Genomic DNA, 14,883 nt, shown 5'->3' on the forward strand with positions numbered 1-14,883 from the left:
GCCAATTTTAGAATACTGCACTTTTATTAAAATATGAAAAGTCTTATTTGCACTTGGCATTTGTCTAAGAAATAAACATTTATTTCAGAATGAAAACTTTTAAAAAAGATTTATCTGCTTTTATTTTATGTATATGAATGCTTTGCCTGCACACATACGTGTGCATTATGAAACTACAGTACTTGGAGAGACCAGAAGAGTTTGTCAGAATGCCCTGGAGCTGATCTTAGCATCAGTTGTGAGTTAGCATGTCAGTGCTAGAATCCAAACCTATCAAGCATTTTGTATGACTATTCCATATTTCCACTATCCCAAAATAAAACATTTTGCCATAAAAAGCATACAATGGAATATAAACAAAATGAAAAACATGTCAAGTAGGAAACACAAACTACTTAAAAAACTGCAATGTTTTTCAAAATGTGTCTCATGGCTTTGTGATTGGGGTTTTGGGTGACTATGATGGCATCACACTAGATATGTCCAGTATACACCCTAACACAAAGAGCTTTTAGATTTAAGAGTCATGCACCCTTTCTCTTTCTAAGTTCAGATCTTAACAGTGAAAATAGAACTACTGTCCACATCAGACAATTAGAAAATTCAAAGAAATTATTAAACTAAGAGGAAAGGATTGATACATAAATTTTCATTATTGTTGACCACTTATACACTTAATTAATAAAAATTTATGCCTGCCACTTCTTATAATATTTAGGATGCAAGAGGAGATAGTACAGATGAAGCAGTAGAAAACAACCATGAACTCTAACATTTGATCCATAGAAACTGAAAGATCTAAGATTGAGTATGGACATGGGGTCTTTATCATTGCCCAGTGTATGAAATCCTAGAAAAACTATAGAATATTTTGTATCTGATATGCCTATACTGTGGAGTCTTCTGAACTAGGAAGGAAAGCTTCTTTAAGAACCTGGCTCATGAGATGACTGAAAATGGTCTAATATGAACAGTGTGAGAACTTTGGAAGCATAGAAATTGAGGAATACAAATTATCACCTCTCCTTTGGAAGAAATGTACACATATGAGTCAATATAAGATAAATAAGTCCCTGACTGACATGTTTTTATGCAATACTAGGGACACGCTGTCATTTCAGACTGATATGTCAGTGAATATAAGAGACTGAAAGATAATAGAGAACAGTTAGGCATGACTTAGGGAACTGAACACCTGAGATGTGCTTTTGTTGTCCAGTTCATTGAGTGGAATAGGACAGTGTTCACTGTTAAGGGAAAATTAAAATCAGTGGGATGTCAGCACTGGTATTGGTCTATAGGTCTGTGTAGATCCTCAACATGAGACATGATCAGGTAAAAAAAGGCTGTAGGATTTGAATGATATTGATATATGTGCAATAAAAATAAATCTTTTAAAATTGTATTTGCCATTATACATTTAACTCTTAACAAAATAAAACAAAGTTAATATTCACTAGTGAGAGTATTAAATTTCTGTGCATGTGATCAGTATAACCACAACAGTGTTGTGTGCTGGTGCTATTATTGTGATGATGAATACCTATACCAGGAATTGAGCAGACTGACCTTACATATCTGAACACAGGAGTGTTCCCATGCTGTTGTGAATGGTGGTCATAATTTCTTTTCCTTAACATTTCTTCTTTCTTCATTACAATGAATGCAACTGTATACCCACTCAAATGCTATGTAAGAGTTATAGATACTTCTTAGTTCTTGTAATTCAAGGAGTGTCAAAGACCACAGCAGCTCTTGGGTTGAAACAACTTGCCAATAATTTATTTTTTTTTCCATCCTCATTGATGTGGCTGGATTGATCAACTGGAATCATCTTCCTAGGATTATGCCTGGCCTCTCACTAAGAACAAAAATTCCAAGTAGGTGGAACTTTAAACATCTTCCAGGGATGCTGGGTTTTCCCTTGTACCCTATTGGACAGGGTTTATCTTAAATGATGTCATATTTCCTATGTATGCATTATTGTCAGATGAACCAGCAAATCATAAAGAACATGATTTTGATAGTGTTCTAAGGAACATTCCCATAGACTCACTTCTCTATGTGTCATCATTCACAAACATTGGATGGTGTTTGCTGGGATCACGGTTGACAACCATGGTTCTCTGAGTTTCATGTATAGACACCAGCTTTAAACAACCTAAAACCTTAACCAAAACTTACATACATCCATCCTTCCTTCCTTCCTCCCTTCATCCTTCCTTCCTTTTTTCTTTCCATCCCTCCTCCTTTCTTCCCTCCCTCCCCCTCTCTCTTTTTCTTTCTTTCTTTCTTTCTTTCTTTCTTTCTTTCTTTCTTTCTTTCTTTCTTTCTTTCTTTCTTTCTCTCTCTTTCTTTTCTTCTATTTCCATTCATTCTTCCTTCCACAATTATTTCCTTCCTTCCTTGATCCTTTCTTCTTCTTTCATTACTTTCTGTTCTACCTTCCTTCCATCTTTCTTTCTTTCACTGCTTCCTTTCTTTCTTTATGTAATTTTTGTCATGTAATTTTTCAACTCATGAAACAAACATCACAACCATACAGATAAGTGGCATTTTACAAGTGAAGCACAACTTGGAACACAGTAGAGAGAGCAAAATCAATTCTGTAATATGATCAAAAATTCCTCTTAACTAATTAACCAAAACAGACCTGTGCTGTATTGTTGAAAGAAATAGATTTATTGGTAATCATTTCAGAGAGTAGACAACATTTTAATTGTGCAGAGGTTTTATCAATGAAATCCTCTATTAACAACTATCATACATTTTGATGTTTCTATTAGTTCGTATGATTTGGGGAATTTATTATTGTCTCCTTCAGTATAGATATGTGAAATTCTTTTTAAAATGATCGGAAATTACTTATAATTAGAAAAATACTTAAGCATAACTCCCTAGAATGCAGGGTAGAAGGAAAACTACCAATTTGGAATGCATTTTGTATCATTCAGTCATGTTTGTTAGAGCAAGATCATTTTAAAGGCAGATAATTTTAATTACTGTTATATATGAAATCCATTATGAGAAAACTCTGATTTTGAGAAACAAAGAGTGTCAGTATGTGTAGATGTAACCAACCGTCTTATTAAATAAGAAACACAGAAACAATGTAAAAGAGAAAGCCAAGAGGTCAGAGCTCAGAGCTAAAATCTCACCCTTCCTCCTGCTGTCCCAGCTTCCCAAAAGAGAGCTATTTCCTTGTGTGTCCCTTGTTTCAAAGTCATTCTGCCTTCTCATTGGCTGTAAACCCAAACACGTGACTGCCTCATCACTGTCTGTATGTACAGCCCTCTAGGTCTTAAAGGCGTATGTCTCCAATGCTTGCTGTATCCCTGAACACACAGAGATCTATGGGATTAAAGGCGTGTGCCACCACCGCCATGCTCTTTTTATGGCTCTAATAGCTCTGACCCCTGGGCAACTTTATTTATTAACATACAATCAAAATCACATTTCAGTACAATTAGAATACTACCACATTTCCCCTTTTCTATTTTAATAAAAAGAAACAAAAGCAAAAGATTATAACTAACAAAAGTAAAACTATATACAAAAGTATAATAATTATATACAATATATACAAGTAATGAATACCTTAACGGGTATTTGACAAATCAGAGAAAATAATTCCATTATCTATCCTATTTTGGTAAATCCAAGATGTATCTAATGCACTTTCTATCCTAATTAATTTTCAGCTATAACTAACTAATATTTAACCATAACTAACTAATCTTCAACTCCCTCAGAGACCCAAGAAGGAAATAATATTAGCTAACATAAACAAAACCAGGAAGTGCATGCAAGAAATTTCCAAAAAAATTGTGATTTGACAGAAACAGCCAGCTGCCTGGGAAGTCACCTGAGGTTTCTCTGCAGGGTTGGGGCATCATCTTCAGCCTATAGGCTTAGTGTATCTGACAGACTCATTTGTGAAGGAGGATGTACACAGGTCAACAGTTCAACCTCACATTGGGTGAGAGCAGTCCATGTACCAGAAACGCCTGAATTCCACTAGTGTCCTGTCATGATTCAGGATTTTAAATTCTGGAAATTGTTGACAGTTTTTTAATTCACCTGTTCATTCTTCTTGGCTGTGTATATATGGCTTCATCTCAGCATCCCCTTCTTTTCCACATCCCTCTATTAAATGCCAGTCTACTTTCGAGAGGCATGAGCTTTCAGCTGCTGTTCCATTGCACAACAGAAGCCATCAGCCCTCTGCCTGTTAAGCTGCCTTCGAGGAAAAGGGCACTGAACCTTTTCCGGATTGCAAAGGCCACTTCAGGGATGGTGCCATATTGTCCTGGACTCAGAAGATGCCTTTTGATAAAGCCATAACCACACTTGTTTTGGCAAGAATCAGTAGTCCTTTGTTTCGTGTTCTGTCTGTCCATTTTGTCCTGTTGATTCGAGGATACTTTGTTGTCCAGTGGCTAACTTTTGCCACAATGAAAGTTGACTCCATATGCAGTTTCTTCAATGCCCATATTTTCTCTGAAGTAGATTGGTTACTGCCAGGAGCCAACATGTCTCAAAAAAAGAAAAATTTTCTAAGTTATTAAAACATTTTAAATGCCATATTCTGTAGATCTCTGGAGTGTTTGAAGATGACCTGTCTAAACCATCTCTGCTCATTTTTTTTTAAAACATAGCTAATATGACTACAAGTTCTATTGTAATTTCTAACTACTAACTTTCATTTCTTTATATCCTAATAGTTGGTAATAATAACATTCAAGGATCAGAAATTTGCATTACATTGTTAAATGAATGGTATAAATACAATTAGAAATATACATATAGCATTTTCTAACAATATCAATTTCAAAATTGTTTACAATATAAAACAATCCAATCCAATGTAAAGTATTTAAAACTAGTAATTGTCTTTTTCTTTTCTTTCTTTTTTTCTTTCTTTTTTTTTAAATAAGAACCTTAAACCTAATCTCCTTTGCTTAGCCTCTTTCCTAACCTTTGACAATAACTTGTAACCAACCCCCTAAACAATGAAAATTATCCCAGACCCAAAACCCATTAAAAAGACCAAAAAACCACCCACCCCACACCACCTCTTTGGGAATGTGGGCATCATATTCTTAAAATTGCTTCCTGCTGGGTATGGGTGAAGTTTTCTTTATCCTGAAAGAAAAATTTTAGGTTAATTGTCAAATTCTAGGAAAGGTAACTATATCCTTCATTATCCAGTCTGTGTATAATGCCAAAGTTCAGGGTTTATCTCAAATCCTTATTCAGGTAGTCTTTGAGACTCGATCATCTCAGCTAGTAATCTCAAAATTGCTCTGAGCACCTTGTAGTTCAAAGCTGATCTGTGGATGATGTTTGTCAGCTTAATGATATTATTATTGTCCACATGGAATTGTTGTTGTTGTGGGGCCCCATCTTCTTTCTGGAGACTTCAGTTGATATTAGTCCTGGCCATGATTTCCTGCAGAAAACTGATAAGAGACTTGAACACAAAGACATATATATGCAGGTAATTGAAGCCTTTTTTTTTGAATTAGTTAGTACTCTATATGACCATTAATATCTTAACAAAGTTTAAAATGTATATATATCTATATATCATCTATATATATTAATCTTGTAAATTTTGATATAAAATTCATACTTTAAGAAAAGTTTAAAAAATCAGAATAGGATCAAAGAGTTGAGATTAGTAATAGAATAGTCCCTTAATTAATTTGGCTTTTGTCCTGTCCCATAGCAGAAGATGGCTCTTTTTTTCTGGCATGATACAGGGAGTTTGCATTTTCCTTTTAACAACATGCTTGAGTTTAAAGAAGGAGAGAGCCATTCTCCAACTCCAAAGTCAGCTTTAAATTTTAATTGAACTGGGACTATTAGAAGACCAATAGTGTTAAATCTTTAGAGAAAAGCAGAAACAAACATTGAGGAAGACATAAATTTTTTTAGATAATATATACCCATACAACATTTCATTCTGTTTCTTGGGATAGATGATTTGTCCCTTTTCTTCGGTTGTCTCATTTGTCCAGTGTTCTTCAGATTCCTTAACCTTCATTCTCCTAAAAGACAAAAACTAATTTTGGGGATGTTTCCTTTTGGTAAGTTATTATCTGATTAAATGAAAAGGCATGCGTTATTGATACAAGTTAGTTTAAATTGGATGTTCATGCTGGTTGATGAACTATCACCTCCTCTAATTAAGAGGTCTCTCTTGTTCAAATCGAACCTTTATCAATTTTGATGTTACCCACAGCTTATCTTCTCCTGTAGAAACAAAAGCAAAACCTTGTCCCCAATGGAATACATACCCTGGTTTCCATTCTGAGGTCAGCACATCCTTAAAGTATATAGGCTGATTTAATTCTGTAGTTTTTTCTATTATCCAGTGTCTCTCTGCAGCTGTTGTTCCTTTCTCATTGGCATTCAGAAAATTCAAAGTTAATAGAGCATTATGCAGTCTATTTCTGGGGGTTTTGTTACCCCTTTCTGTTTATTTAGCATATCCTTTAGAGTTCTGTTTGATCTTTCTATAACTGCTTGACCTGTAGAATTATGTGGTATGCCTGTAATATGCTTTATATTGTAATAAGCAAAAAACTGTTTCATTTTAACAGAGACATATGATGGAGCATTGTCAGTTTTAATTTGTGCAGGTATACCCATGATGGCCATAACTTCTAGCAAATGAGTGAGTACAGAATCAGATTTTTCAGAACTCAAAGCAGTTGCCCATTGAAATCCTAAATAAGTATCGATGGTGTGGTGTACATATTTCAATTTTCCAAATTCTGCAAAGTGAAACATGTCCATCTGCCAGATTTCATTTCTCTGAGTTCCCTTTGGGTTACATCCTGCTGCTAATGGCATTTGATTGTAGAAGGAACAAGTAGGACATTTCTTTACTATTTCTTTGGCTTGTTGCCAGGTTATGGAAAAATCCTTTTTTAAGCCTTTACTATTGACATGATGTTTTTTTTGTAAAATTCTGAGGCCTCCAGCACATTTCCTATCAATAATTTATCAATCTCATCATTGCCTTTTGCTAGAGGCCCTGGCAGACCAGTATGGGATCAAAGGTGAGTTATATATACAGGATGATTCCTTTTCCTGATTGTATCTGGTAATTGAATAAATAATGAAGTTAATTCTGAAGGATCAGGGATAAATTCTGCAGTCTCAATATGTAACACCACTCTTTTAGCATACTGAGAGTCAGTTACTATATTGAGAGGTTCTGAAAAATCCATTAATACCAACAGAATAACATACAATTCTGATTTTTGAACTGAATTATACGGACTTTGAACCAATTGACCTAATTTTTCTGATGTGTAACCTGCCTTTCCTTGTTTGTTGGCATCTGTATAAAATGTATGAACTCCAGATATGGATTTTTGCCGTACAATTCAAGGCAAGATCCAATCAGCTCTCTTGATAAAATCAATTCTATCACTTTTGGGATATTTGCTGTTAATTTCTCCCAAAAAATTACTGCAAGCTCTTTGCCAAGGTTCACTTTCTGGCCATAATTTTTCAATGTCCTCCTTAGTTAATGGTACAACAATTTCTGCTGGGTCTATTCCTGCTAATTGGCGAAGTCTCAATTTTCCTTTGCAAATCAAGTCAGAGATTTTTTCCACATAAGTTTTCAATTATTTATTTGGTTTATTTGGTAAAAATATCCGTTCCAATATAATATCTTCCCTCTGCATTAATATTCCAGTAGGAGAACGCCTAGAAGTTAAAATAACCAAAATGCAATTCAGCTTTGGATGAATACGATCCACATGCCCTTCATATACTTTCTTTTCTCCCAAGGCCAATTCTTTTTCAGGTTCAGGTGATAATTCTCTTGGACTATTTAAGTTCTTGTCACCTTCTAAGGTTTTGAACAAATTAGTCAGTTCATCATTTTTTACCCCAACAATAGTTCGTAGATGAGAAATATCTCCAAATAATCTTTGAAAGTCATTAAGAGTCTGTATTCTATCTCTCCTAATTTGCACCTTTTGGGGTCTAATTTTTGTAGCTCTATTTTATATCCTAAATAATTAATAGAATCTCCTCTTTGTATTTTTTCAGGAGCAATTTATAATCCCCAGCAAGGCAAAATTTTCTTTATTTCTTCAAACATTCTTTCTAAAGTATCTGCATTTGAGTCAGCTAGTAAAATATCATCCATATAATGATAAATTATAGATTTAGGAAATTTTTTATGTATCACTTCCAATGGCTGTTGTACAAAGTATTGGTACAGAGTTGGGCTATTCAACAATGCCTGTGGGAGGACCCTCCATTGAAATCTTCTAATTGGTTGAGAATTATTATAAGTAGGTACTGTAAAAGCAAATCTTTCTCTGTCTTTTTCTTGTAAGGGTATTGAAAAGAAACAGCCTTTTAAATCAATAACTATGAGAGGCCATCCTTTTGGTAATAGAGTAGGCAAAGGCATTCCAGATTGTAGAGAGCCCATTGGCTGAATTACTTTGTTAATTGCTCTAAGGTCTGTTACCATTCTCCATTTACCAGATTTCTTTTTAATAACAAATACAGGAGAATTCCAAGGGCTGGTTGATTCTTCAATATGCTGATCATTTAATGTTCTTCTACCAGCTCTTCTAAAGCCTGGAGTTTCTATGTTGTTAAAGGCCATTGCTGAACCCATACAGGCTTGTCTGTTAACCATTTTAAAGGTAGAGCTGTTGGCGTCTTTGGAAGATCATCAGTTATTGTGCCCTGTTCTTGTATAATATGGATGGCTGGTGACCACTCATTAGAACAATATCTTCTAATATTTCTCTCAGTAACATGTGCTAGTTTATGATTTGTTTCTGAGATTGGAGGGATGTTAATCTGGGTATTCCATTGTTGCAACAAGTCTCGACCCCACAGGTTCATAGTTATGTTAGCCACATATTGTTTTAATTTTCCTTTAATTTTCTCTGTCCTTCTGGACCTATACATTCGAGCCATCTTGCACTCTGTTTCACCTGAGATAATGTCCCAATTCCTAACAGTTGAACGTTTACCTCCTGAAGAGGCCAAGTTGGATGCCAAAATTCTGGTGCAATTATGGTAACGTCCCCACCTGTGTCTACCAGACCAGACAATAAAACACCATTTATTTTTATCGTTAATTTTGGTCTTGGTTCATTAATAAAAGTTTGCCAAAAATTTTTCTTTATGTTTTCTCCTGAATTTTCTATTCTCTCTGTTTCATCATCCTGACCAGCATGATTTATTCCAATAGGCATTTGGTTATTTAATTGCTCAGAGCAGTGATTTCCTCTATGGCTGCAGGAAAGGTTTCAACTGGATTTGCAACGGGGGCCTGCATGAGGCCCCTCTGGGAGTTTCCCGAAGACTGAGGCAAAGGATTACCCTGTCTGTCCTTTGTTGATCTACATTCGTTGGTCCAGTGTTTTCCCTTTCCACACCTTCTGCATACTCCAGAAGGAAGGGGCATTCTGTTGCCATTGTTCCTTGAAAAAACATTGTTTCTAGGAATGACCTGTCTACAGTCCCTTTTCAAAAGTCCTTGCTTTCCACATCCAAAACTTCTAACATTTCTCTAACCTTTTGAAATTGCTTCTCCTACCCACACATCATCATGCTCATCAGCTTCAACATTAACTGTGTCTCTAATCTAATCTTCCAAAGGTGCAGATCTTGCCCTTAATGGCCTGATTATTCTTTTGCATACTGCATTCGCATTCTCAAAGTCCAAAGATTCAATTATTGCCTTACCAGCTTCTGAATCTGAGACCATTCTCTTTACTGCTGAAGCCAGTCTTTGTAAAAAATCTGTAAAAGACTCTTTTGGGCCTTGCATCACCTTTGTAAATGATTCAGATTTTTTTCCTGGTTTTTCAACTCTGTCCCATGCATTCAAGTCTGCTGTTCGACATAAAATTAGGGTTTGGACATCATATAAACATTGTGTTTGTACTGAAGCATATTGGCCTTCTCCAATAAGCTGATCCTGGCAAACTTGTATTCCTTTATCCCTCCATTGTTTTTCTATGTTTTTAGCCTCATCCTTAAACCAGTTCAGAAATTGAAGTCTCTGGCTGTGTTCCAGAACAGCTTGTGCAAGGTCCCGCCAGTCCTGTGGTACTATCCTATTATATGTTGACCAAGAGTTTATCATTTGCTTTACATATGGGGAATCCATGCCATAAGATACTATTGCCTCCTTAAACCTTTTTAAATCCAACATTTCAATTGGAGCCCAAATATTTTGTGTAGCCATTTGATCAGGCATCTGCTGTATGGTTACAGGATAAATTAAGGGTGACTGTGTGAAAACAGGCTTTCTTTCTATACCCTTATGATCCAAACTTGAAACAACTTCGCTGTTAATTTCTTCTGTCTGAATTTTTACAGGTTTAACAGTTGTCCTAAAGCTGTCATCCTGGCACTTAAATTGACTATCTTTTTAAATAGTAAAATGAGGATAAGCATGGTAATAAACTGCATAATTCAATCAACATTAATCTTCTCATATAGGTGTTCCATTGTCAGACTGTCTAAAATTTCAAACAAAACCCAATTTTCTTCCAATGTACACATAAAACCCATTTTCTTTTTAATGTGTAAAAAAATTCTCTTTTAGATAGTTTCCTTTAAAATATCTGATATGTTATAACTTACCAAATCTGCGTAGAACAGTAGAAATCCGAGGGGATTTTCAAAGCAGCCACCTAGTGTCCCAGGTGTAAATCCAGAGAGAGAGAGAGAGAGAGAGAGAGAGAGAGAGAGAGAGAGAGAGAGAATGCACAAGAAAGCATAGCCAGCTAAAGCTTAAATCCGGCCACGTGTTCCCTCTTGTGCTGAGTCAAGGCTTGGGTCTGGCTTCCTTAAGCTCCGACCATGTGCGTTGGCTTTACAGGCAGGGCCCTGTTCGGCAGGGCAGGTCTGAGTTGTTTGTAGCACTGGCTTTAAGCAAGCAGGCTTTAAGCAAGCAGCTCAGTTAGTCCGGCCTAAGGCCAAGCAGACCTAGACCCGGGCTAGGAAGCCAACCGCTTGGACTAGGGGCCCGCCGCTTGGACTAGGAAGCCAACCGCCCGGCCTGCCGCCCTTGCGGGAAAGCGGACCTGCCTCAAAGCCAAGTGGATTTTAATGGATTCTTGTCACGTTGGGCGCCAGATGTTGATGTAACCAACTGTCTTATTAAATAAGAAACACAGAAACAATGTAAAAGAGAAAGCCAAGAGGTCAGAGCTCAGAGCTAAAATCTCACCCTTCCTCCTGCTGTGTCCCAGCTTCCCAAAAGAGAGCTATTTCCTTGTGTGTCCCTTGTTTCAAAGTCATTCTGCCTTCTCATTGGCTGTAAACCCAAACATGTGACTGCCTCATCACTGTATGTACAGCCCTCTAGGTCTTAAAGGTGTATGTCTCCAATGCGGGCTGTATCCCTGAACACACAGAGATCTATGGGATTAAATGCGTGTGCCACCATCGCCATGCTCTTTCTATGGCTCTAATAGCTCTGACCCCCGAGCAACTTTATTTATTAACATACAATCACAATCACATTTCAATACAATTAGAATAGTACCACAAGTATGCTTGTTTGTAAAATGGCAGTGATCCACAACCTCAGAGTACAATGTTGAATGTGGTAGATTTGGCAATGGCCTGTCAACATTTTTTATTACTGTCTTTTGACTTTGTAAGTGTCCACATAGCTGTTTTTTTACTTTACTCAAGATAATGTTTACTTTGTACAAAGATTAATTTTTCACTCTTAACTTTTTTGTAAGTTTTTGTGTGACTTTTCTTCAGTCATAAGAAATCAATCAATTGCTGAAGGTATTTTTTTTTTTTTGCTTTTTCTGTGCAATTTCAGAATCTTACCATTCCTGATCCCTGTGGGTCACCTGTACTGGAGTAGAGACAGCTTCTTTCATCACTCTTGGTTCTATTCCTCCAGCCTCTCCATAGTAACTGATGCCTCCAGAGAACTCTGTGACATTCTTCATCTTTTTTTTCTTTTCATGTATCCTTGCCCCCTCTTTTTTTAAAAGATACACTATGTACTCATTTATCTTCTTCCAAATTAGCCTCAATTGCTAGCTTCTCATTTCCAGAAAAGTTTCTAGATCTTTTTGTTCAAGATCATTATAGCATTTCTGGCACTGAGTTTGGGATTTTATGTCATCCTCCTGGAGTTTCTTAGCTGCCTGCAGATGATGCTTGGCCAAATGATTCCACTGAATATTTGATGACAAATTGTTCCCAACTTTTTTTTCCTGTAAGCTATCAGCCATCCTGAGGTCCTCATCCACAGCAAAATCTCCATATACTTACTTCATGCTGTGGAATCATCAATGCACACATTGGTAACGGTCTTTGGTATGTGGTCTTAGCTGACCTGAGTGCATATTCCTTCCACTGATCAGTAGTAGCCTCCCAATCGTCCCCAATAATAATGTCACAGAATTCACACAGGCTAGAATTGTCATGCAAATGCCTATTTTGTGAGTATCCATTAATTGATTATGGGGTGCCACTGGGCAGTTGTGAATGTGTTGCAAGTTGAAATTCCCATTATTGTTTCCAAATGATGTAAAAAGTAAATTTAGGTGTGTGGATATTCTTGAAAGTGGGACTTCTGGCACCCAGTGAGATTTCCCAGGTTAGCATGTCTCTTGGTGTACTTTTTTAGAAAGCCTGTTTGAGACTGCATGGGTGTGGATTTCCCAACATTTGTAAGAGATGGAGTCTCACAGCAGATATTGGTTTCTATGGTTTTTACAATCTTTTACCTCCTCTATCTCAAAGTTTCCTGACCCTTGAGTGAAAGATTTGTGTTGTAGCTAGATCAATTGTGCTTGGCACCACACCATCACTTGTTTTCTGAGTTTTGATCAGCTGTATTTTTTGCAAGGTCCCCTTTGTTATGAATAGTAGTTTTTTTGTTGAGGTGTGAAAGCCACAGCAAGGGATTGCTGAGAAGAGGAGAAAACAGACTTCTCCAGGGATGAAGCCCCTAAGTGGTTTTCCAGTATCAAATGGTGAACTCTGAAATCATGTACATACAAGTAAAATTAAATAACCCATACACACATTTATGTAACAACAATTAAAGAGAAGGGCCAAAAGCCATGAATTTGAGAGGAAGTTTGTGTTTGAGCACTTGGGAGTGTTTGGAGGAAAAAGATGAAAATGTCAAAACTATATTTTAATTAAAATATAAGAACATAGAACTGCAACCCATAAAAATATTAAGAATTGCAACACAAATGAAATTGTAATTATATAATGTGTTTCTTCTCAGAATAATAAAATTATGAGCACAGCATTAGCAAGACAAAAAAGATTATGAATACTAGTGTGTATAGTAATATCTACTCAAGTTAAGCAGTTGCTACTCATTTTCAAATATTTATAGTGGGACATTCACAGAATGTGCCATGGTATCTGATCCCAGGTTCATCCACAAGCGTATTCCAAATTTGTTTTTTTGCAGCATTTCTTCTTTCATTTTATATTGATGTTAATTTTGTTTGGCTTTATTTTGTGTTCTCTAAGTTTAATAACTTCAAAGTAGCAAGTTTCCATGAAGCATTTTCTTACTAAGTGTTTTTAATTGAACCAAAATCTTCTGTTCCACCATTTTTTTGGTCCTTATCCCAACTTCTACTGTCCCATTTCCATTATTCCTTTTTCACTTCAAAAATATTTGTTTACCATCCCCATCCTATACCAGACCCTTTAATGGACACCTTTCAAATTGCCTGGCCTCTACACACACTCACGTTTACATAAATATGGATTTGTAATCATTAGACACCATGAAATAACAGTTGGCCCAGTGCTATCTGTCTTTATGAACCTGAAATACATCTCTTAATAAAGTGGTTTCTGTTTCTGAAATAACAATTCTCTAGGGTGTTCTCCAGTGCCAGTGCATGGGGAAGGGGAGACAGTAAATATCTGGTAGTGCCTAAGGTCTTAGCTCATCTCCCTACTCTTTTTAAACTACTTTAGATCCCAAGATTCACTGCCGGTTGTTCCCTACTTCTTGGTTGTTCAACTGACTCTCCCTGCATGGTTGTTGAGAGTGGAAAAGCATCAGTGCCCATCCTGAGGATGCTTGGTTCAGTCTGGTGCTAATTCATAGACTCTACTGCCGGCTTCTACAGAGGAACTTCACCAGGTTAGAGAGGGGTTTGCAGACATCTTCTTCCACACGAATCATGTAGGATGACCTAAGATTTTCCTCAAACTGTACTGCACTGATGGGCTGTCTAACCCACTGCCTTCTTTCCTCTCGTTTGCATTCTAGATTTAGTAGTTTTACAAGATCATCCCAGACATAGGGTCAATAGAAAGATGAAACATTATCACAGTACCTATCATTTATCAGATATGCTCTTTATCTGTGACACATCTCCTGGCATATTTTGCTTGTTTTTATTCTGTTGTACATTCTATGAGATTCAATAATACTAAATGTCCCCACCTCTCAAACAGTCTTGACCAGGTGTGTGCATATGTATGTGCTGTCTATATGTTGTGAATTTTCCAAAAGCTAGCTCTTAAATGATTTTGATGAAAGTTGTCACTTGATACATCATTCCTATATGTTTTGGTTCTTAATTATTCTTCTTATGTAAGACAATTGCAGGTTTGAGACCCAAAGACCATTCAGGAAGATGAAAGTCCAAGTTTAGAGTCAGTCTCAAGCAACTCCCTGAAGAGAAACACTTCCCACAGACTAGCCTCAAATGCATTTTTCAGAGAACTTCAAAAGGCAAAGAACGAGAGTAATTACTCATAGTTGTGAGTAGCAGAGGGATGTAAAGCAAGTAAGCAGTTTCACAGAATACAAAAACAAGCAGTTATCTGCAAATTTCAAATCCCAATTTCTAGAACAGGGTT

At 36.5% G+C, this 14,883-nt stretch overlaps 1 long non-coding RNA gene across 2 annotated transcripts in view; it reads right to left on the minus strand.

The window, feature by feature from the left end:
• Nucleotides 1–5,935: 5,935 nt before the first annotated feature.
• The window catches only part of LOC143273027 (uncharacterized), a 29,518-nt gene continuing 20,570 nt past the window's right edge, over nucleotides 5,936–14,883 (minus strand). For both annotated transcript variants that reach the window (XR_013050871.1, XR_013050870.1), the window contains one exon: nucleotides 5,936–6,053. This is a non-coding gene — a long non-coding RNA (uncharacterized LOC143273027). The remainder of the gene's footprint in view (nucleotides 6,054–14,883) is intronic.

Source organism: Peromyscus maniculatus, chromosome 1, assembly GCF_049852395.1.
Source record: "Peromyscus maniculatus bairdii isolate BWxNUB_F1_BW_parent chromosome 1, HU_Pman_BW_mat_3.1, whole genome shotgun sequence".
Lineage (NCBI taxonomy): Eukaryota > Metazoa > Chordata > Mammalia > Rodentia > Cricetidae > Peromyscus > Peromyscus maniculatus.